The following is a 23,045-nucleotide window of genomic DNA, read 5'->3' as shown; positions in this document are numbered from 1 at the left end:
AGAGGTAGGAGGATCGCTGTGAGTTCGAGGCCACCCTGAGACTCCATAGTGAATTCCAGGTCAGCCTGGGCTAGAGTGAGACCCTGTCTCAAAAAAACAAAAAAAAAGGCACATGCACCTGTAGTTTGCAGTGACTAAAAGCCCTGGCATGCCCATTTTCCACATTCTTTCTGTCTCTCTAATAAATAAATAAAAATTTTAAAAAGGGGTCTGGAGAGATTGCTCAGCTATTAGGCGCTTGCCTGCAGACCCAAAGGACCCAGGTTCAATTCCCCAGGATCCACATAAACCTGATGTGCAAGGTGGCACATGTGTCTGGAGTTTGTTTAAAAAAATTAAAAAGGAAGTAATTAATTTTTTTTTATTTTAAAGAGAGAGAGAGGCAGACACAGAAAGAGTATGGGTGCACCAGGGCTTCCTTCCACTGCAATGAACTCCAGATGCATGTACCAGTTTGTACACCTGGCTTTATGTGGGTACTGAGGAATCCAACTCAGGTCCTTAGGCTTTGCAGGCTCTGGTTTCTCTTCAGATCGAATAAATCTTTTGCTTTAGGATTTGCAGGCAAGGGCCTTAACCCCTGAGCCAGCTCTTTGTCTCCAGCTGAAGAGGAAATTTTATATATATATATATTTTTTTTTTCTGTCACTCCTGAAGGCGATCTTTTTTTTTAATTTTTAATTTATTTATTTGAGAGCAACAAGCACAGAGACAAAGACAGATAGAGGGAGAGAGAGAGAATGGGCGTGCCAGAGCTTCCAGCCTCTGCAAACGAACTCCAGACGCGTGCGCCCCCTTGTGCATCTGGCTAACGTGGGACCTGGAGAACCGAGCCTCGAACCGGGGTCCTTAGGCTTCACAGGCAAGCACTTAACCGCTAAGCCATCTCTCCAGCCCCTGAAGGCTATCTTTTAAAAAATATTTTATTTATTTATTTATTTGATTTTTTGAGGTAAGGTCTCACTCTGGTCCAGGCTGACTTGGAATTAACTATGTAGTCTCAGGGTGGCCTTGAACTCTTGGTGAAACTCCTACCTCTGCCTCCCAGGATTAAAGGCGTGCACCACCATTTCCAGCTTAATATTTTATTTTTATTTATTTATTTAAGAGAGAAAGAGAGGCAGAGAGAGAGAATGGGCTCTCCAGGGCCTCTAGACACTGCAAACAAACTCCAGATACATGTGCCACCTTGTGCATCTGGTTTACATGGGTCCTGGGAAATTGAACCTGGGTCCTTTGACTTTGTAGATAAGCACCTTAACTGTAGACAAGCATCTCTCAGCCCATATACATATTTTTAATTTTTATTTTTTAAAAAGACCCACCACACCTAAGACATCCCATATATTTTTATTAATTTTCAAGCAGAGAGAGAAAGATAATGAATGAATGAATGAATGAATGGGCATGCCAGGGCCTCCAGCCACTGCAAATGAACTCCAGATGCATGCATCACTCTATAGTCTCAGGGTAGCCTCGAACTCACGATAATCCTCCTATCTCTGTCTCCTGAGTGCTGGGATCAAAGGTGTGCGCCACCATGCCTGACTTAAGGTAATTTTTTTTTTTTTTTTGGTAGGGGTTGAAAGAGATAAGGTCTTATTGTTTAGCCTTGGCTAGGCTGAACTCTTTATTTATTTTTATTTTTTGGTTTTTCGAGGTAGGGTCTTACTCTGGCTCAGGCTGACCTGAAATTCACTCTGTAGTCTCAGGGTGGCCTTGAACTCTCGGCAATCCTCCCACCTCTGCCTCCCTAGTGCTGGGATTAAAGGCGTGTGCCACGCCTGGCTGAACTCTTTTATAAAAAAAAAAATATATATATATATATATATATATATATATTTATTTATTTATTTATTTGAGAGAGAGAGAGAGAGAATGGGCATGCCAAGACCTCCAACCACTGCAAAGCCAAGGGTTGAACTCTTTTTTTTTTTTTTTTTTTACTGATTGTTTTTTATTTTTATTTTTTTATTTTTTTAATTTTTATTAACATTTTCCATGATTATAAAATATATCCCATGATAATTCCCTCCCTCCCTTATTTTTATTTTTTATTAGCATTTTCCATGATTATAAAAATATATCCCATGGTAATTTTCTCCCCACCCCACACTTTCCCCTTTGAAATTCCATTCTCCATCATATTACCTCCCCATCACAATCATTGTACTTACATACATACAATATCAACCTATTAAGTACCCTCCTCCCTTCCTTTCTCTTCCCTTTATGTCTCCTTTTTACCTTACTGGCCTCTGCTACTAAGTATTTTCCTTCTCACGCAGAAGCCCAGTCATCTGTAGCTAGGATCCACATATGAGAGAGAACATGTGGCACTTGGGTTTCTGGGCCTGGGTTACCTCACTTAGTATAATCCTTTCCAGGTCCATCCATTTAAGGGTTGAACTTTTGATCCTCCTGCCTCAGCCTCTCTAGTCCTAGGATTATAGGTTTAAGTGTGCATTATCAGCCCTGGCCCAGAGGTAGTAGTATGTGTGTGGTACTGGACATTGAATGCTAAGTATGTGCTCTACCCTTGAGCTACTCCCCCAGCCAGCCACTCCTGCTCTCACTGAGGCAGCCTGGGGTCACACAGGAAGAGGCTAAGGTAGCATTTGAACCCAGGCCTTTACTGTGTCTGGACCTTATGGTTCTGAGGGGTCGGTCCCTCGCTGACTGGTCTCTAGTTTCAGAGAGAAGGAAGGAAAACATGATGAGAGATGGTAGAAATGGGGACGGAGGCCCCAGTTTGTGTGCGGCCTCACCCAGAGCATGGTGACACAGTCTCATGTGATTCCCAGTAAGAGTCTCTGCAGGACTTCTTGTTCTAACCAACTCCCTGCCTATGCTCTGCTCCCTGAGGATGAGGGGAAATAATATGACTAAGGGAGTCCAGGCTCGAGCAGCCACACTGCCGGGCTGGTCAGCAGGGTCTGAAGTACTACCTTTTTACTGACCTCTGCACCCTCAGACTCCTGGTCAGAGAAGAATCCCAGACTTCTCTGGAATAGAAGCAATGATAAGGAGACAAGGGCCTGAGGGAAGACAGTCCACAGGTGGGCCTCTGAGAAAGTCTAGAACCTGCTCTTACCATTCATTGTTTCCCTCACAGCAGCCTCTGGGGCACAGTCACTTCTCCCTTATTTCTTTCCTGTCTTTTTTTTTTTTTTTTTTTCCTGGTTTTTCAAGGTAGGGTCTCACTGTAGCCCAGGCTAACCTGGAATTCACTATGTAGTATAGTCTCAGTGTGGCCTTGAAATCACAGTGATCCTCCTACCTCAGCCTCCCTAGTGCTGGGATTAAAGGCATACATCATCATGCCTGGGACCAATTATATATATATTTATATTTATTTGTTTTCAAGGTAGGGTCTCACTCTAGACCAGGCTGACCTGGAATTCACTCTGTATTCTTAGGCTGGCCTTGAACTCACGGTGATCGTTCTACCTTTGCCTCATGAGTGCTGTGATTAAAGGCATGTGCCACCATGTCCAGCTTCCAATGAAATTTTTAATTTAATTTAACTTCCAAGTCAGCCTGGGCCAGAGTGAGACCCCACTTTGGAAAACAAAAACAAAAACAAAAATTTTTATCCAGGGCTGAAGAGGAGGCCTTGGTGCTCTCATTTTCTCTCTGTACTCAGGAGGCAGAGGTGTGAATTCAAGACCAGCCTGGGACTACAGAGTGAGTTCAAGGTCAGCTTTAGCTAGACTGATGTCCTACCTTGGAAGAAAAAAAACAAAAATAAAAATAAAAATTTATGGGTTGAAGAGATGGCTTAGCGGTTAAGGCGTTTGCCTGTAAAGCCAGAGGATCCCAGTTCGACTCTCCAGGACCCATGTAAGTCAGATTCACAAGGGGGCGCATGCATCTGGAGCTCATTTACAGTGGCTGGAGGCCCTAGTGTGCGCGCTCTCTCTCTCTCTCTCTCTCTCTCTGCTTTTTTCTCCCTTTCAAATAAATAAATAATATTTAAAAAATAAAATAAAAATTTATTTGTGGAGGGAGAGAGAATGCATCTGGACCTCTTGCCACTACAAATGAACTCTAGATGCATGTGATACTTTTTGTACATCTGGCTTTACATGAGTAGTGAGGAATTGAACCCCAACCAATACACTTTGTAAGCAAGTGCCTTTAACAGCTGAGCCATTTCCCTAGGTCCCTCTGCAGTCAATTAAATCAACCTGGTTCCTTTCCTCATGGGTCCTTAGTGTGCAGCGGCTGCAAACAGCAGCCTCCTTGGTAGTGTATGCAGCCTGTTGTTTATACAGGTTGCTATAAGGGATCTTGGTAACAGTTTTCAGTTTGGTATCCATATCTCTAATCTCATGCTACCCCAAATCTAAGCTCCAAACAGATATGAGTGGTGCCTTTGAGAAGTGCCAAGACACAGTGGCCGGGGTTTGTATTGGCAGGGTCACCAGGAAGGAGGATAGCAGAAAGCTAGCTTCTTCTAGATAGTTTCAGTTAGAGATTGAAACCCAGAGAGAGTCAGGAGATCCCATCCCACATGCCGCCTTGCCCTGGCACAAGAATGGAACTTGAGTCTGATGGAGACATGCCCTGCTGCCCACAGCCCAGCATACTACCTAGGTAGATGGCCCGGGGGGTGGGGGGTGCTGGCTTTGGGGTCTGCCCTCCAAACCTCCAAACCAACTGGGTCTTCCCCTTGCGTATAAAGGCTCTCATCTTCCTGTTTTGCCTTTTCTCTTTCTGTGGCGCTCTCTCTGGATTCCCTATCACCTCTGCTTAGACACATGCGAATCTGGCTTCCCCCTCACCCAGCCCAGCTGGGGGTGGGAGTGAAGAGCATAACGCTGTTTCTTGGTCTGGGGACTTTTCTGCTTGCCTCTGCTTTATAGTTTGGGGTAACGTCTCACTTTAATTACATGTATGAGTTTCCTCTGGTGTCTGAATCGACTCCATGTGTATTTTCCTTAAACTCTATATCTACCATGTGGGGTGTTTAAGTCTGGACCTACTACTACCTGTGTAATTTCTCTAAACTTGAAGTAACCATGGTTATAACTCTCTTTCCTCCTTACGATCTCTCATCTGGATTTCTTTGTTTCTGCTTGGATATTTGCTCTCTGCTATTCTTTCTTAAGTCACCACCATTTGCTCTTTTAAATTTCTTCCTTGAGGAAACTCAGGGTGAGTGCTATGGGTGTTCCTTCTAGATCTCCCTACACAAGCTCCTAAATTCTACCCTCCATGTGCTTGTGGGTCTACTCCAGTTTTTCCTTAAAAGCCTCAGTTTCTCTTAAATGAATCTTAAGAACTATACAATGTTTCCTGTCTAAGTACGTGTTTCCTACTTCTACGCGTTTTACTCTGCTCCAGAATTCCTTCCTAAATCCCAAGCTCCCTTAAAATAAACCCACAATTTGTGGTGATTTCTCCCTAAATTAACTTCATAATTCATTTATCCTTTTTGAGTCCATCTTTATCTTTTTTTTTTTTTTTTTTTTTTGGAGGTAGGGTCTCACTCTAGCCCAGGCTGATCTGGAATTCACTACAAAGTCTCAGTGGCCTCAAACTTACAGTGATCCTCCTATCTCTGCCTCCTCTGCCTCCCAAGTGCTGAGATTAAAGGCGTACTCCACCATGCCTAGCTCATCTTTATCAACTCTTTATTAAAGGTAGGACTGAACCCAAACTTGGGGGTTCATAAATTTGGGGGACCCCTCAAAGCCCCCAAGTCCTGCATCAACCATTCTACATATACCAAGCTGCAGAATGAAGAGCATATATTGAGTTCCTGTCAAGGGTTAAGTTCAAGTTTCCTGGCCACCAGAAGATCCACATCTCAAAGATGCAGGGCTTCACTAGGTTTAATATAGATGAATTTGAGAATATGGTAGCTGAGAAACAGCTTATCCCCAATGGCTGTGGGCTCAAATACATCCTCAATTGTGGTGGACAAGTGACCCACTCTACACTTAGAGGGCTTCCACTGCTAAAGACCCTAATAGTCATGTTCACTAATAAAGTCACATAGAGCCGAGCGTGACGGTGCACGCCTTTCATCCCAGCACTTGGGAGGCAGAGGTAGGCGGATCATTGTGAGTTCAAGGCCAGCCTGGGACTACAGAATGAGTGCCAGGTCAGCCTGAGCTAGAGATCCTACCTCAGAAAAACCAAGGAAAAACTTTTTTTGAGGAAGAGTTTACATTGTCTCACAGTTAGGGGGTAGTCTATCGTGGTGGGGAAGGCATGCAGGAGTAAAAAAGCTGGTTCCATTTCATCCACAGTTGAGAAGCAGAGAGAGATGAATAGATGAATGCTCGTGCTCACCTTCTCTCTTTCTCCTTTCCTTTTTTTTGAGGTAGGGTCTCACTGTAGCCCAGGCTAACCTGGAATTCACTATGTAGTCTTTCAGGCTGGCCTCCAACTCACTGTGATCCTCCTACCTCTGCCTCCCAAGTGTGGGATTAAAGATGTGCGCCACCACGCCCGGCCCCTTTTCACCTTTTTACACCTAGTGTGTACAACGCAGAACTGGAAGGCTGGAATTTTCGAGACTTAGTGGACAAGTGAATGAAGTCAGCCAAAGAGCCTAGGGGCTCTGATGAAGGCTATGACCCTCCAATGGGAGCTGTGATTTCTGAGATCTTGTTCAGGGTACATGAGAATCACTTGAACTTGAACCTGATCCTGCCGGCTTCTGTGTCAAGGCTTGGGTCCTTGCATGGGCCTGGTTGTCTGTCCTTAGATGTCAAGAGCAACCGGAACTCTCTGGTGCCACCTCAGCTTCCAGGTACAGACACACAGCCTTCAGATCTGTTAGTGTACTACCTACTCAAGGCCCCTCTCCCTCACTCCCTCATTGCCTGGGTGTCTTGTTTCCAGCTCCATGGGTGGCCTTGCCTGACCCTGACCTGGCCTGAGGGGTGGGGGAGAGAGTGTGCACAGTACAGCTCTTGTTCAAGGGATCAGGGTGGAGGCTAGCCTGCTCTGGGCTCCAGCCCCTGGCTTCAGTCCTGGCAGGCAGAGGGGGCTGCCTCTCCCCCCGCAGCAGACTCTTAGCTGTGTGCTTCCAGGGATCTATCAGGCAGCCTAAGCTGGGCTCACCTCCCATGTTGTCACTGATCCCTTTGTCTCTGGCTGCTCTGTTTCCCAGCCGGTACCCTAGGCCACAGTGATGATGACGACAAGGAAGTGGCTGGTGTGGCCATGTAGAGATGGTGAACTGCCTGGCTGGCCCCAAGGCTGCCCCTTCAGAATGCCCTAGCTGAGACCTGGAAGTTAATAACAACAAGGCTTCATTAGAGAGCTAGGGAACCTGTGAGTCAGAGGGTGGAGCTGGAGGGTGAGGATGGGACTCCAGGAGGGGCTACAGTTTAGGGAAGAGATGGAGCTAGGGGAGAGAGAAAGGCTGAGAGAGGGGATGAGGGCTGAGAGCATGTGGCTTGGGGGTGGGGGAATTATGGGGTTTAAGTGAGGAGCTGAGGGCTCAGGGAGGCTTGAAGTAAGAAAAATGGGGACCTATGCCTGGTGGCTCATGCCTGGAACTACAGAGTGAATTCCAGGTCAGCCTAGGCTAGAGTGAGACACTACCTTAAAAAAAAAAAAATTAAAACAGGGCTAGAGGATGTCTTAGCGGTGATGGCACTTGCCTGCAAAGCCAAAGGACCCAGGTTTGATTCCCCAGGACCCATGTTAGCCAGATACACAAGGGGGCGCGTGTCTGGAGTTCATTTTCAGTGGCTAGAGGCCATGGTGCTCCCATTCTCTCTCTGTGTCTCCCTCTTTCTCTGCCAAATAAATAATAAATAATTAATAAATAATTTTTTTCAAATTTTTATTAGTAACATCTATGATTATAAAAAATATCCCATGGTAACACCCTCCCTTCCCCCACTTTCCCCTTTGAAACTCCATTCATATCCCATCTCCATCTCAGTCACTTTTATTTTGATGTCATGATCTTTTCTTCCTCTTATGATGGTCTAGTGTAGGTAGTGTCAGGCACTGTGAGGTCATGGACATCCAGGCCATTTTGTATCTGGGGGGAGCATGTTGTAAGGAGTCTTACCCTTCCTTTGGCTCTTAATTCTTTCCACTACCTCTTCTACAATAGACCCTGAGCCTTGGAAGGTGTGATTGAGATATTACAGTACTGAGCACTCTGGTTACTTCTTTCCAGCACCATGATACCTTCTGAGTCATCCCAAGGTCACTGCCATCTGAAAAGAGAAGATTCTCTACCAAAAGTGAGAGTAGCATTAATATAAGAGTATGAACATTAAGAGAAGTGCTCACTGGGCAGTTTGTTAAGCATAGTATATACATTTCTCCAGACAGCAGCAGACATTATACCCCTAGGGCTCATGACTAACCCTGTTCTAAGTTTTCAGTATTAGGGATGTATTCCCGCCCATAGAGTGGGCCTCCAGTCCAATTAAAGGGTAGTTGGTTTCCACCATGACAGACATGCCACTATTGCACCCATTGGCTCATTTGGCCTGGCTGGCCAAATATAGGCTTCCAGTGTCTACTGTTGAGTATCTTCACTGGTGATTTCTCTTTCTCCCATTGAACTGCATGCAGAATGGCTTCTAGCTTTCTGTCAGCTGGTCTGCATGGAGGAGGTTATCAGCTCAGTTCCAGCAGGATTTCTCAGTAGCCTTGCAGCCCAAGTATGTGGAGTCTCCAGCAATAGGGTCTTACTATCTATTTCTGGTGGGAAACCAAGGGCCTTGGCAATGGCCTATAATGTCTTGGGGGCATCAGGGACCTCCCTGGCCAACAACTCACTGGAAGGTATTCCATCCCTGGCACTGAAAATTTCCTAGCAACAATCTATGGTTCCTGAGTGTTTCATTGTCCAAAAAAGTAGGATTCCATATGATTTATTTATATCCTCTTAGATTTTGGTTAGCCCTCCCTCCACCTTTCATTTACTCAATCTCTTTCCCTGACCTCACCTTAGGCATTTTCACCCCCATTAATCTATTCTTCTATTTATATATATTTAAAAATATTGTGTATGTGAATTCCAGGTCAGCCTGGGCTAGAGAGAAACCATACTTTGAAAAACCAAAAAAAAAAAAAAAAAAGAATGCTGAAACTGAAACTGAAACTGAAGTGGTACACTTACAGTTTATTAGACTCTACACATAGACTCTACACATGGCCACACAGAATACACAAATGACCACTACTCCTTTCAACACCCATGGCAGGCATGACTAATTGATCATGGCACTGCCTCCCCTCGAGCCCATTTATGGCAGCAGTTAGCATATAGTATTTAATTTACTTGTCTTCCTTGATTAGTTCAGCCCTTTCCTTTCTAGCCTGGAAAACTACGGTCCAAAGGATTTCTGCTAGCTCCCAACCCTGGATTTGCATGGGTCATTCCCCAGGCGGATACAAACAACAGTAAGGACCACTTTGTGCATCTGACTTTACATGGGCACTGGGGAACTGAACCTCAGTCTTAAGGCTTTATAAACAAGTGCCTTTAACTACTAAGCCATCTGTCCAGGACAACACCTTTTTTTTTTTTTATTGCTTTTCGAGGTAGGGTCTTGTTCTAGCTTAGGCTCTCCTGGAATTCACTCTGTAGTCTCAGGGTGGCCTCGAACTCACAACAATCCTTGTACCTCTGCCTCCCAAGTGCTGGGCTTAAAGGTATGCACCACCATGCCCAGCTCAGCAACAACATTTAAAAAGCTATTTATTTATTTGTGAGAGAGAATGGGCATGCCAGGGCCTCAAGCTTTTGCAAATGAACTCCAGACACATGTACCACCATGTGCATCTGGCTTATGTGGGAACTAAGGAATCAAACCTAGGTCCTTAGGCCTCTCAAGCAAGCACCTTAACCTCTAAGCCATCTTTCCAGCCCCATTTTTTTTTTTTTTTTTTGAGGTAGGGTCTCACTCTATCCCAGGCTGGCCTAGAATTCACTATGTAGTCTCAGAACTCACAGCTATCCTCCTTCCTACCTCCTCTGCCTCCCAAGTGCTGGGAGTTCATAAGTTCAAGGCAGAGTGAGACCCTATCTCAAAAAACTAAAAAAAGGGCTGGAGAGATGGCTTAGCGGTTAAGCGCTTGCCTGTGAAGCCTATGGACCCCGGTTCGAGGCTCGGTTCCCCAGGTCCCCCATTAACCAGATGCACAAGGGGACGCACGTGTCTGGAGTTCCTTTGCAGTGGCTGGAAGCCCTGGCGCGCCCATTCTCTCTCTCTCCCTCTATCTGTCTTTCTCTCTGTGTCTGTCGCTCTCAAATAAATAAATAAATAAATAAATAAACAATTCAAAGGAATAGGGTGGGGGAGGCCTTAGAGCAAAGGCAAAGCCAACAATAGGAGGGGCAGAGTGGTAGAGGTAGAAGGACGGCCCTCCCTGTACTGTGGCTCTGGGGAGAGAGTTATGTGGGCAGGAATATAGTCTTACAGGTCTTCTGCCACTCAGTGGTGTTTTTTTTTTTTTTTTTTTAATGTGAGAGAAAGAGAGAGAGAAAAAAAACAAAACTGGTGCACCAGGGCCTCCAGCTACTGCAGTCAAACTCCAGACACGTGTGCCACCTTGTGTGCATGTGCGGCCTTGCATGCTTGCCTCACCTTTCTGCATCTAGTTTATGTGGGACCTGGAGAGTTGAACATGGGTTCTTAAGCTTTGCAGGCAAGTGCCTTAACCGCTAAGCCATCTCCCCAGCCCTCCCATCCTGCAGTACTGCGTACTGAACCCAGGCCCTCGCATATGCTAGGCAAGTACTCAACCACTGAGCTACATTTCCTTGCTACCCAAGTTTTGGTCATCACCCACTGGTATGCCTTGAGCCCCTCAATACCATTTTCTCCTGTCTATATATTCTGTGCCCTCCATCCCCACTGAAGGAGGGTCTCTAGCCCAGGCAGACCTGGAACTCACTCTGTAGTCCCAGGCTGGCCTAGAACTCACAGTGATTCTCCCACTTCTATATACATCTTTTTTTAATTAAATTAGATTTATTGAGGGAAGTACAGAGCCAAGGAAAGACACATGGCTACAGACCCCACATAGAGGGCCTGGGGGAAAACAAAAGCATGGAAAGAAAAGCAAAAAGATGCCAGGCGTGGTGGCTCATGCCTTTAACCCCAGCACTTGGGAGGCAGAGGTAGGAAAATCGTTGTGAGTTCAAAGCCACCACCCTGAGACTGCATAGTGAATTCCAGGTCAGCCTGGACTAGAGTGAGACCCTACCTTCAAAAAAAAAAAAAAAAAAAAAAAAAAAAGAAAGAAAAAAAGAAAAGAAAGAAAGAAGAAGGGAGAGAGAGAGAAAAAAAAAAGTTCAAAGAGCTCTGCCATGTGGGGAGCTAGAGGGGATAAAGGAGCCAATGTGGAAAGCGAGAGCTAGGGAGCCCAGCTGAGGGAAAAATCACCCACAGCTGGAAGTTCCTATGTGATATATATACATACATACATACATACACACATGCATACATACACACACACACACACATATATATTTTGAGGTAGGGTCTTTCTGTAGCTCAGGTTAACCTAGAATTCACTCTGTATTCTCAGGGTAGCCTCAAATTCATGGCAATCCTCCTACCTCTACCTCCCAAGTGCTGGAATTAAAGGCGTGCACCACCACACCCAGCTTACTTTTTTTTTTTAATATGTTTTTTTAAATTTTTTATTTATTTGAGAGCGACAGACACAAAAAGAAAGACAGATAGAGGGAGAGAGAGAGAATGGGCGTGCCAGGGCTTCCAGCCTCTGCAAACGAACTCCAGACGCGTGTGCCCCCTTGTGCACCTGGCTAATGTGGGACCTGGGGAACAGAGCCTCGAACCGGGGTCCTTAGGCTTCACAGGCAAGCGCTTAACCGCTAAGCCATCTCTCCAGCCCTTTTTTTTTTTTTTTTAACATGGAAGTAGGGTCTTACTGTCGCCCTGACTGACCTGGAATTCACTCTGTAGTCTCAGGGTGGCCTTGAACTCACGGCAATCCTACCTCAGCCTCCTGAGGGCTGGGATTAAAGGCATGCATGCACCACCATCCCTGGCTTATATATTCTGTTTTTTAAAACATATTTTTATTTATTTTTTTGAGAGAGGGGAGAGAGAATGGGTGTTCCATGGGCCTTTTGCCACTACAAATGAACTCCAGGTGCATGTGCCGCTTTGTGCATCTGGCTTTACATGGGTGCTGGACAATCAAACCTGGGTCAAAAGGCTTTGCAAGCAAGTGTCTTTAATGGCTGAACCATCTCCTCAGCCCTATATTCTAAATAATGCTCTCTCTCTCTCAATCTTATTTCAACAAAGGAGGGGACACACAGATTTGTGTGTCCCCTTTTTTGTTGTTGTTTGAGGTAGGGTCTTGCTCTAGCCTAGGCTGACCTGGAACTCACTCTGTAGTCCCAGACTGGCCTTGAACTTAAAGTGATCCTCCTACCTCTCCCTCCCGAGTGCTAGGATTAAAGGTGTGCACCACCACGCCTGGCCATGTGTGTGTTCTTGACCGAGTACTTATTCTGTGTGTGAGTCACTGCACCTGGGTAATAGAAGCAATGAGCCCTTCCCAGGCTCTTCTAAACATTATGACAACCATAAAAGCAAAGGACCCAGCTGAGTGGGTGAGGCAGCCTGGGAAAGACTGTTGCTTTCATGCCAGAGCCTTGTCACCCAGCCTGCACACAGTTGGCGATGACCTGCCACTGGCCAGGAGAGCCTGCGGGGGAGGGGCTCTCTTCCTTCCTGCCCCTTCAAGCTGGGTATCAAGATCTGAGGCCAGATGTGCCACTGAGTGACTCAGCTCTTTCCTGCCTGGAAACTCCTCCCTCCTGCCTCACCAGGCTGGGCCAGGGAGGGTGAGCCAATAGGCTGGGAGTGGGGGGTGACTGGTTCTGGACAAACTTGGGGAGCCATGGGCTGGGGGAAGTGGAGGGTGAGGAAAAGAAAAACGAGGAAAGCGTGGCTTGGCGGGCAAGGTGGAAGAGAGGAGGTGGGATGGAGGCTTTCCAAAGAAGTTGAGGGTGTTCTTTGTCCAAAATACTCTGAAAATGCTCAAATGCTCACCCCCTCCTCCTCCCACATGCTTACATCCGTGCCCACCAGTCCCAAGCCAGCCCAGACCATCTGTCCTGCTCTCCGGAGCCCACATATGGGCAGGGTGCTCCTTTCCTTCCCCGTTCTCTCTTCCCCTTCCCAGCCAACCACCTCCACTTCCTCACCTCCCACTCTACAGGCTCCTTCCTACTGCTGGAGACAGTGCTCAGGACAGCTGCCTCCTAATGGTCACCTCCCTCCCCCAACCTAGCTGGATGTCTCGGGGACACAGGCACCGCGGACATGGTCCTGCTTGGAGCTTTTTTTCTTGGTCTCAAATGTCACCTTGATGGTTCTGCTCTCTCTCTCTCTCTCTTTTTTCTTTTCCCAAAAGGGATGATAGTTTATTTTGGAGCCAACCATGAATGATCATAGTCCAGAAACACAGATTTAGGTTATCCCAAATTTCATGTTCCAGCACCTCAGCAATTTCATGAAGTTTTTATAGTTACAGAGCAACAGCTCATAAACCAGCACTTTTTTCAAATACATTAATGGAGACATCAGGTAGCGCGTTACAACAAAGCGGTCAATCTCTGCTATAGACTTAAGATGCTATCTGATGACAGTCTGAGCCTCTGTGTTGGACAGTTGCTTCTGTGATCACTACTCCCCATTCTCCATTTATTTATTTAAGAGCGACAGGCAGAGAGAAAGAAGGAGAGAGAGAGACAGAGAGAGAGAGAATGGGTGTGCCAGGGCCTCCAGCCACTGCAAACGAACTCCAGATGCATGTGTCACTGTGTGCTTCTGACTTACGTGGGACCTGGAGAATCGAACCTGGGTCCTTAAGCTTCACAGACATTATTTTTATGTATTTATTTATTTGACAGAGAAAGAGGAACAGAGAGAGAGAGAGAATGGGCATGCCAGGGCTTCCAGCCACTGCAAACAAACTCCAGACATGTGTGCCCTGTTGTGCATCTGGCTAATGTGGGGTCTTGGGGAATAGAACCTGGGTCCTTTTACTTTGCAGGCAAACTCCTTAACTGCTAAGCCATCCCTCCAGCCCCCCATTCTCCTTCTTAATGTTTTATGTCCTACAAATTTAGCCCTTTCTCGTCTACCATATGGAAAATGGATTAAGTGCGTGGATATTGGTATATAGATCTAGGTTCAAATGCTAGCTCTGCTTTAATTTTTTTTTTCTACCAGATGTGGTGGCACATGCCTTTAATCCTAGCATTCGGGAGGCAGAGGTAGGAGGCTCACTATGAGTTCGAGGCCACCCTGAGACTACAGAGTGAATTCCAGGTCAGCCTGAGCTCAAGTGAGACCCTACCTTGAAAAAACAAAAACAAAAGAAAGAGGCAGATAGAGGCAGATACAGAATGGGTGTGCCAGGGCCTCCAGCCACTGCAAACGATGGCATTTAGCTTTATGTGGGTACTGAAGAACGGAACCTGGGTCCTTTGGCTTTGCAGGCAAGTTCCTTAACCTCTAAGCCATCTCTCTAGCCCTAATTTTTTTTTTTTGATTTATTTATTTGCAAGGAAGAGAGAGACAGAAAATGAATGAGTGGGTGCACCAGGGCCCCCAGCTGCTACAAACTCCAGACACATGTACCACTGTGCATCTGGCTTTATGTGGGTACTGGGAAATTTAATTCAGGCCATTAGGCTTTGTAGGCAAGTGCCTTAACTGCTGAGCCATCTCTCTAGCTGCCTGGCTCTGTGTTTTACTAGCCATGTAACTTTGGGATCGTTAGTTTACTTCTCAGAGGCTCAATTTCCTTCTCCATCAAATGGGTTAGTTGTGTCTATCTTCTGGGGACCTGATGAGACTGTGCAAAAAGCATTCAGCATGGGCCTGACACCTCACAAGTCATCAGTGGATGGAAACTGCAGTGATAGCTTTTTCATTTTTATCTTATTTATTTGAGAGAAAGAGAGAGAGAATGGGCACACTATGGCCTCTAGCCACTGCAAATGAACTCCAGACCCTGTGTATCTGGCTTACATGGGTCCTGGGGAATCAAACCTGAGTTCTTTGGCTTTGCAGCAAGTGCCTTAACTGTTAAGCCATCTCTCCAGACCCCACTATCTTTTTCTTTCCTAGTCAGTTTTTCTCCCCCTCCCCCAGTTTCTGGAACATGTTCAGATAGTTGTCCCAGAGGCACTTCAGACTCCAAATGGCCAAAAGCAAATTTCCACTCTTTACTTCTCCCCAGACACGTAACTTCTCTTAAGGTTCCTATTTCTACCTATGCTCTACTGGCTTCCATCTCATCTAGCCCTCAGGGGTGTTATGTTTTCATTCAGCAAGAACTCACTCAGGACCCACAACCCTGTACGGGGAAGACAGACTGGTACGCTCATCATCCTTGCCCTGAAGGAACTTACGGTGCAGTGAGAGATGCCGAGAGAGAAACAATTAATATATAATAGGATAATTGCTCCACTAAAAGTTTGTATGGAAGACTGTGCCTTGGGGTGCACAAGACTGGCCGAGTCAATCCAGGAAGCCTTCCTAGAGAAGGGAGCAGAGGAGCTGACACCTATGGGCTGGATAGGAGTTTGCAAGGTGGGCAAGTCAGGACGCGTCAGAGGAAAACATGCGCAGATTAGCAATGTGCAGTGCGAGGTCTCAGCTCAAAGCTCCCTTCTGTGTGCATTATTATCATATTTATTTATTTTGGTTTTTCAAGGTAGGGTCTCACTCTAACCCAAGCTGACCTGGAACTCTAGTCCCAGGCTGGTCTCAAACTCATGGGGGTCTTACTTCTTTTGAAGATGGAACTGGAGGTCTCATGCATGCTGGGTGAGCACTCTATGGGCTTCATGTCTTGCCTCCCAGGGTGAGGTTTAGGGCCTGAAAGTTGGCTCCAGCTCTGGTCGCATGGGCTGTGCAACCTTGAGAAAGTCATTTGACCGCACTGAGTTTCCCTCCCTCATCTGTCAAATGAAGATAATAATAGGAGCCCTGGAGATGCCGGGGAGGGCCGAATGAACTAATGGAAGGGAAAGTGCTGGATAAACTGTTGTAGAGAATCCACCAGGGCAGGCTGTGTTCCAGCCACAGCCCCACCTCAAAAATGGCCTCTCTGAGTCTCCTCCAAGTCTGGCCCACATCCTCTGGCCTGGGGGTGGGGGCAGGACACAGAGGAAGGATGCTCCGGATCCTGGCTCCCTGGCTGTGTGACCTGGAACCAGGCTCTTTCCCCTTTGAACCTCATTTCCCCTAAGTGCACAACAGAGCTGAGAACTCAACCTGCAGGGTTGTTGGGAGGACTCTGTAGTAACATGACCAGTTCCTTGTCCCCTGCCTCCAGCCCCCTCCTCCAGGGCTAGCACAAGCCGAGCGGAGAGGGGAACGGTAAATATTTAATGATACATTGGCAGAGAGAGAGAGCATGTGTCTAGCTGAAGGAAGGTGCAGAGGAGCCAGAAGGACAACTACCTCCCTGCAGGGTCTGCCCAGTTCCTGCCAGGATCCACAGGCAGTTGTGGGAGAACTCCTCTTCAGTGACTTCCTGGAAGGGATCTTGGAGACCCTCCTAGGGATTCCCTACCTTATTCTCCCTCAACATACCTTTCTTATTGTCTCTCATTCTGCCACTCAGAGAAACAGTAAATGGGTGGGTGCCCCACTCAACTGCTATACTCTGAGTACCCTACACCAGGCCAGATCTGTGCCAGCACCATAGATTAAGAGGCAGAGGACGCTAGTCTGCTCTTCAAACTCTGTGGTCTAGCCAGAAGAGCAACGAGAAACGTTTACTGATTATCATTTTGTATGTGGCTTGAGCAAAGACTGACTTTTTTTTTATTGACAACTTCCGCGATTGTAAACAATATCCCATGGTAATTCCCTCCCTCCCCCCACTTTCCCCTTTGAAACTCCATTCTCCATCATATTCCCCCCCCCTTCTCAATCAGTCTCTCTTTTATTTTGATGTCATGATCTTTTTCTCCTCTTATGATGGTCTATGATGTAGGTAGCGTCAGGCACTGTGAGGTCATGGATATCCAGGCCATTTTATGTCTGGAGGGAGTATGATAAGGAATCCTACCCTTCCTTTGGCTCTTACATTCTTTCCGCTACCTCTTCTGCAACGGACCCTGAGCCTTGGACGGTGTGATAGAGATATTTCAGTGCTGGGCAGTCCTCTGAAGGACTGACTTTTGAGCAAATCAGACCTGGAGGAATGGATTTATCCTCTCTTGGCCTCCACTTAATCACCTATGAAACAGAACAAGGGCTGGGGAGATGGCATAGCAGTTACAAGCACCTAGTCCAGCATGGTGGGCACACGCCATTAATCCAGCACTCAGGAGGCTGAGGTAGGAGGACTGCTGTTGAATTTGAGGCCAGTTTTGGGCAACAAAGTTAGTTCTAGGTCAGCTTGGAATAAAACACGGATACAAACAAATATGTGCGTACTGGGCCTGGCACATGTCTTTAATCCCAGGAGGCTGAGGGAGGAGGATTGCTGTGAGTTTGAGGCCACCCTGAGAATACAGAGTGAATTACTGAGTCAGCCTGAGCTAGAGCAAGACCCTATCTCGAGGGGCTAGAGAAATGGTTTAGTGGTTAAGCGCTTGCCTGTGAAGCCTAAGGACCCTGGTTTGAGGCTCGATTCCCTAGTACCCACGTAAGCCAGATGCACAAGGTGACACATCCATCTGGAGTTCATTTGCAGTGGCTGGAGGCTCTGGTGCACCCATTCTTTCTCTCTTTCTCTCTCTCTGCCTCTTTCTCTCTCTGTCTGTCTGTAATTGTCAAATACATAAATAAAAGCAAACAAAAATTAAAAAAAAAACCTGGGTGTGGTGGTGCACAACTTTAATCCCAGCACTCTGGAGACAGAGGTAGGAGGATCACCATAAGTTTAAGGTCACCCTGAGACTACGTAATGAATTCCAGGTCACCCTGAGCTAGAGTGAGACCCTATCTCAAAAAAAAAAAAAAATCATCTGGAGTTCAATTTCAGTGGCTGGAGGTCCTGGCATATCAATTCTCTCTCTCTCTTGCATAAAAGAAAAAAAAAATAAGGCCAATCTGTTGGCTTGCCTCAGAAAATACACACACACACACACACACACACACACACACACACACACACACAAACAGGGCTGGACAGATGGTTTAGTATTTAGAGTGCTTGCCTATAAATCTAAGGGACCCAGGTTTGATTCCACAGTACCCACGTAAAGCCAGATGCACAAGGTGGCACAGGCATCTGGAGTTTGTACTGGCTGGAGGCCCTGGTGCACCCGTACATCATACATTCTCACTCTATTTGCCTCTTGCTCTTTCTGTCTCTCTCAAATATGTATGTATAAAAGCAAAGCAAAGCCTGCAGTCTGGGTTGATCCAGGTTTGATTCCCTATTACCCACGTAAAGCCAGATTCACAAAGTGGTACATGCATCTAGAGTCTATTTGCAGCTGCTAGAAGCCCTGGCATGCCCATTCCCATTCTTTCTCTCTTTACTTGCAAATAGATAAATAAAAATACTTAAAAATAAAACAAAACACCTTAAGCTGGGTGTGGTGGCACTCAGCACTTGAGAGGCAGAGGCAGGAGGATCACCATGAGCTCAAGGCCACCCTGAGACTACATAGTGAATTCCAGGTCAGCCTGGGCTGCAGTTAGATCCTACCTCAAAAACAAGACAACAACAACTTACTCCAGGGAGAGGAGGCTGAAAGCATTTCCCGGTGTTTGGAAGGTCTACTCCTGCCTGTGCCAGACTCTGGTGTTTTCATACATATATTCTCAGCAGCCTTGTTATCTGGTGCCAGGCTCACTGAGTGCCTCTGTCTGGTGCCAGGCAGTGTCCCTAGAGGCTTATGGGTGGAAGTTGGAAGCAGGGCTTTGTCTCCGAGCTTGGGGTGCTAGTTTTGAAACCACAGTAAAGGTCACCTTCCTAGGTTGCCCTCACAGAAACTTCTCTGCCAAAAAGAAAAAAAACAAACAAACAAACTAAAACTAAAAAATAAAATGGAAGCAATCATTCTGACCTCCAAATGCTGCTGTGGAGATTAAAGGAAGTGATTATATCATACCGGACCTTGACTGATGTCAGAGGACCCAACAAGAAGAGCATGGGCGCTGGAGAGATGGCTTAGTGGTTACCACACTTGCCTGTGAAGCCTAAGGACCCAGGTTGGATTCCCCAGTACCTACATAAGCCAGATACATCTGGAGTTTGTTTGCGGCTAGAGACTCTGATGCGCCCATTCTTCTCTTTTTATCTACCTCTTTCTGTAGTCTCAGAGTGGCCTCAAACTTGTGGCAATCCCCCTATCTCTGCCTCCCAAGTGCTGGGACTAAAGACATACACAACCATACCTGGCTATCTCTCTCTTTCAAATAAATAAATTAATTAAATATTTTTTTAAAAAAGGAGCCAGTCGTGGTGACACACCCCTTTAATCCTCCCAGCACTGGGGAGGCAGAGGTAGGAGGATTGCCATAAATTCGAGGCCACTCTGAGATTACATAGTGAATTCCATGTCAGGCTGGGCTACAGTGAAACCCTACCTCGAAAAACCAAAAATATTAAATTAAATTAAATTAAAAAAAAATAATAATAATTAAAAAAGAATGCCGGGCGTGGTGGCGCACGCCTTTAATCCTAGCACTCGGGAGGCAGAGGTAGGAGGATCGCCGTGAGTTCAAGGCCACCCTGAGACTCCATAGTGAATTCCAGGTCAGTCTGGGCCAGAGTGAGACCCTACCTCGAAAAACCAAAAAAAAAAAAAAAAAAACCCAAAAAAACCACCTGTAGTGGTGTGTGCATTAGAATAATTTAAAAAAGAAGAGTATGGGAGTGGTGTCTTAAAGGGTGAAAATTACTTTGCTAATGAAAAACTGGGGGGCTGGAGAAATGGCTTAGCAGTTAAGGTGCTTGCCTATAAAGCCTAAGGACCCAGGTTTGGTTTCCCAGGACCCACATAAGCCAGAAGCATAAGGTGGTGCATGCATCTGGAGTTTGTCTGCAGCAGCTGGAGGCCCCGGCATGCCCATTCTCTCTCTCTTTCCCTCTCTCTCATGTAAATAAATAAAAATAAAATTAGGTGCTGAAGAAATGGCTTAGCCGTTAAGGGCTTGCCTGTGAAGCCTAAGGACCCCAGTTCGAGGCTCAATTCCCCAGGACCCACTTAAGCCAGATACACAAGGGGGCACATGCATCTGGAGTTCATTTCCAATGGCTGGAGGCCCTGGCATGCCCATTCTCTCTCTCTCTCTATCACTCTTAAATAAATAATAAAAACAAACAAAAAATTCTAAGAAATAAAATAAAATTAAAATTAAAAAAATGGGGAGAACAGAGTTGGAGCTGAATAGTGAAGGGGCCTTATGTGCCCAAGAGCCTAGTGTTATCCGAGAGACAACAGGTGAAGGGGGGACAGGAGACCGGGGTTGGACTGTGTTGTGTGTGGTCACCTCCATGATGCTTAGTGATTCATGTTCCTTCCCAGGGATAGGTGTGTCTCTTAACAGGAATTGATAGGGACAATAGCTTTGTCCAGAACAGCCCTCCCAAGGGACTGGTTGGGGCCCTAGAGGGATGAAGCCATCAGGGAGGCTGCAGAGCTTCCTTTGCAGCTCAGAGGTTCCACCCTCCCCCTCTCCCTTAGGGGGATTTGTCTCTGTGGTTATCCCTCTGGCTGAGGCAGCAGAAAGAACACCGAGAATGAGTCAGGCCTAAATCCAAATCCTGGTTCTACTACTAACAAGCTGTTTGACCTTGGTCAATTTCTCCTCTCCTCTCAGTCAGTTCTGTGGAAAATGTTCAAATTGGCAGTATCTTTGCATGCTTGTATAGAAACGCACAGAAAAAGAGCTGGAAAGGTATAAACTGTCCACTCATGGGTGGGGAAGGTGTGTGCAAAGAGACACTTCTACACCACACTCCTTGTCTTCCTCCATCCCCTTTCCCCCTTCCTTCCTTCTCCTCTTCCTTCCCTCCTTCTTTTTTTTATTTTATTTGAGAGCGACAGAGAGAGGCAGAGAGAGAGAGAGAATGGGTGCCCCAGGGCCTCCAGCCACTGCAAACGAACTCCAGACAGGTGTGCCACCCTCTGCATCTGGCTAACATGGGTCCTGGGGAACCGAGCCTTGAACTAGGGTCCTTAGGCTTCACAGACAAGCGCTTAGCCGCTAGGCCATCTCTCCAGCCCCCTTCCTCTTTCTTCACTGGGGGTCCTCTATTGCTCTTCCACTTTATTTCCTGAAACAATCTTTCACTGAACCTGGAGCACCTCTTTTCTTTCTTTCTTTTTTTTTTTTAAACTTCTTCATCTGACCAGGAAGCCCCAGCAGTGGGCTTTTACCTGGGCGCTGGAGTCTGAACTACTGCTGTGCTATAATTGGGCTTACTCACTGAATCATCTCCCCAATCTTTCTTTTTTCCTCTCCTTTCCTCTCTCCCCTTCCTTTTTCTTTCTCTCTTTCTTTCTTTTTTTTTTTTTTTTTTGTTTTTTTTTTTTTTGAGGTAGGGTCTCACTCTGGCTCAGGCTGACCTGGAATTCACTATGTAGTCTCAGGGTGGCCTTGAACTCTTGGCGATCCTCCTACCTCTGCCTCCCGAGTGCTGGGATTAAAGGCGTGCGCCACCACGCCCGGCTTCTTTCTTTTTTTTTTTTATAGAATTTTTGTTTTTTGTTTTTCGAGGTAGGGTCTTACTCTAGCCCAGACTGACCTGGAATTCACTATGTAATCTCAGGTGGCCTCAAACTCACAGTGATCCTCCTACCTCTGCCTCCTGAGTACTGGGATTAAAGGCGTGAGCCACCACATCCAGTTCCTTCCTTTCTTTAAAAAAAAAAAATGGGCTGGAGAGATGGCTTAGTGGTTAAGGCACATGTCTGCAAAGCCTAAGGACCCAGGTCGATTCTCCAGGTCCCATGTAAACATGGCGGTGCATGTGTCTGGCTTTCATTTGCAGTGGGTAGAGGCCCTGGTGCATCCATTCTCTCACTCCCTCTAATAAATAAGTAAATAAAAATAAATCTTCAAAAATATATTTATTTATTTGAGTGAGAGACACAGAGAGAGAATGGGTGTACCCGGGCCTCTAGCCACCAGATGCATGTGACACCTTGTGCATCTGGCTTATGCAGGTCCTGGGGAATTGAACCTAGGTCCTTTGGCTTTGCAGGCAAGCACCTTAACCAGTAAGCCATCTCTCCAGACCCTTCCTTCCTTCCTTTTTTTTTTGAGACAGAGTTCCACTCTAGCTCACTTGACCTGGAATTCAGTGTAGCCTAGGCTGGCCTTGAACTCTAGACAATCCTCCTACCTCAGCCTCACAAGTGCTAGGATTAAAGGTGTTATAACAGTAGCTCATGTGGATCTGGCTGGTCTCTAACTTGCCACATAGCTGAGGATGACTTTGAACTTGTGATCTTCCTGCCTCCTGGTTTTTATGGTGCTGGGTATCCACCCCAGGGCTTCCTGTATGCTAGGCAAGTAGTGGACCAACTGAGCTACTGATTTCTGCACTATCGGGCCTTTTATTCCTTCCTACATCCCTCACTCTTTCTCTGTGCTGGGGGGTCTAATCCAGGCTCTTATGCATTCTAGGCAAGTACCTTTAAGCTGTATCCCCAGCTCAAGCATGTATATTTCACGAATCCCATTTGTATTGAGCAGGAATGATGCTACCAACCTCACAGACTGTTGGAAGGGTTTTAAAAAGATCCCACAGATAAACTTCCTTTCATGTTGCCTGCTGCAGAATTGGCCCTCACCAAGCATTGGTTCCCTTCCCTTTTCTTCCTGCTGCCTGGATCGGGGTTCTTACTTGTTCTTACTATCTATGTTTGTATAACCAGACTGTGTATGTCTCTTTCTGTGGTTTATGGGCTGTTGAGCATCCGCGTGTGTTCTTTTTTTATATCAATGAGTCTGTGCATCTGGGTGTGTGTGTTTGTATTATCTAAGTGTATGTATCAATGTGTGTGTGTGGATGTGGATGTGTTTTGGTGCATTAGCAGTGTGTGTGTATATATATGTGGGGTATGCATCTGGACC

General features: G+C 46.3%; 1 non-coding gene across 1 annotated transcript; it reads left to right on the top strand.

Moving 5' to 3' along the window:
• Window positions 1–4,170: 4,170 nt before the first annotated feature.
• On the top strand, window positions 4,171–4,305 carry LOC123461268. The gene has a single exon (XR_006637555.1). It is a non-coding gene; the product is annotated as a small nucleolar RNA SNORA70 (small nucleolar RNA).
• Window positions 4,306–23,045: the final 18,740 nt, after the last annotated feature.

The sequence above is a fragment of the Jaculus jaculus genome, chromosome 5 (assembly GCF_020740685.1).
Source record: "Jaculus jaculus isolate mJacJac1 chromosome 5, mJacJac1.mat.Y.cur, whole genome shotgun sequence".
Lineage (NCBI taxonomy): Eukaryota > Metazoa > Chordata > Mammalia > Rodentia > Dipodidae > Jaculus > Jaculus jaculus.
Note: the sequence above shows the minus strand (reverse complement) of the source record. Positions and strands in the feature narration are given on the sequence as shown.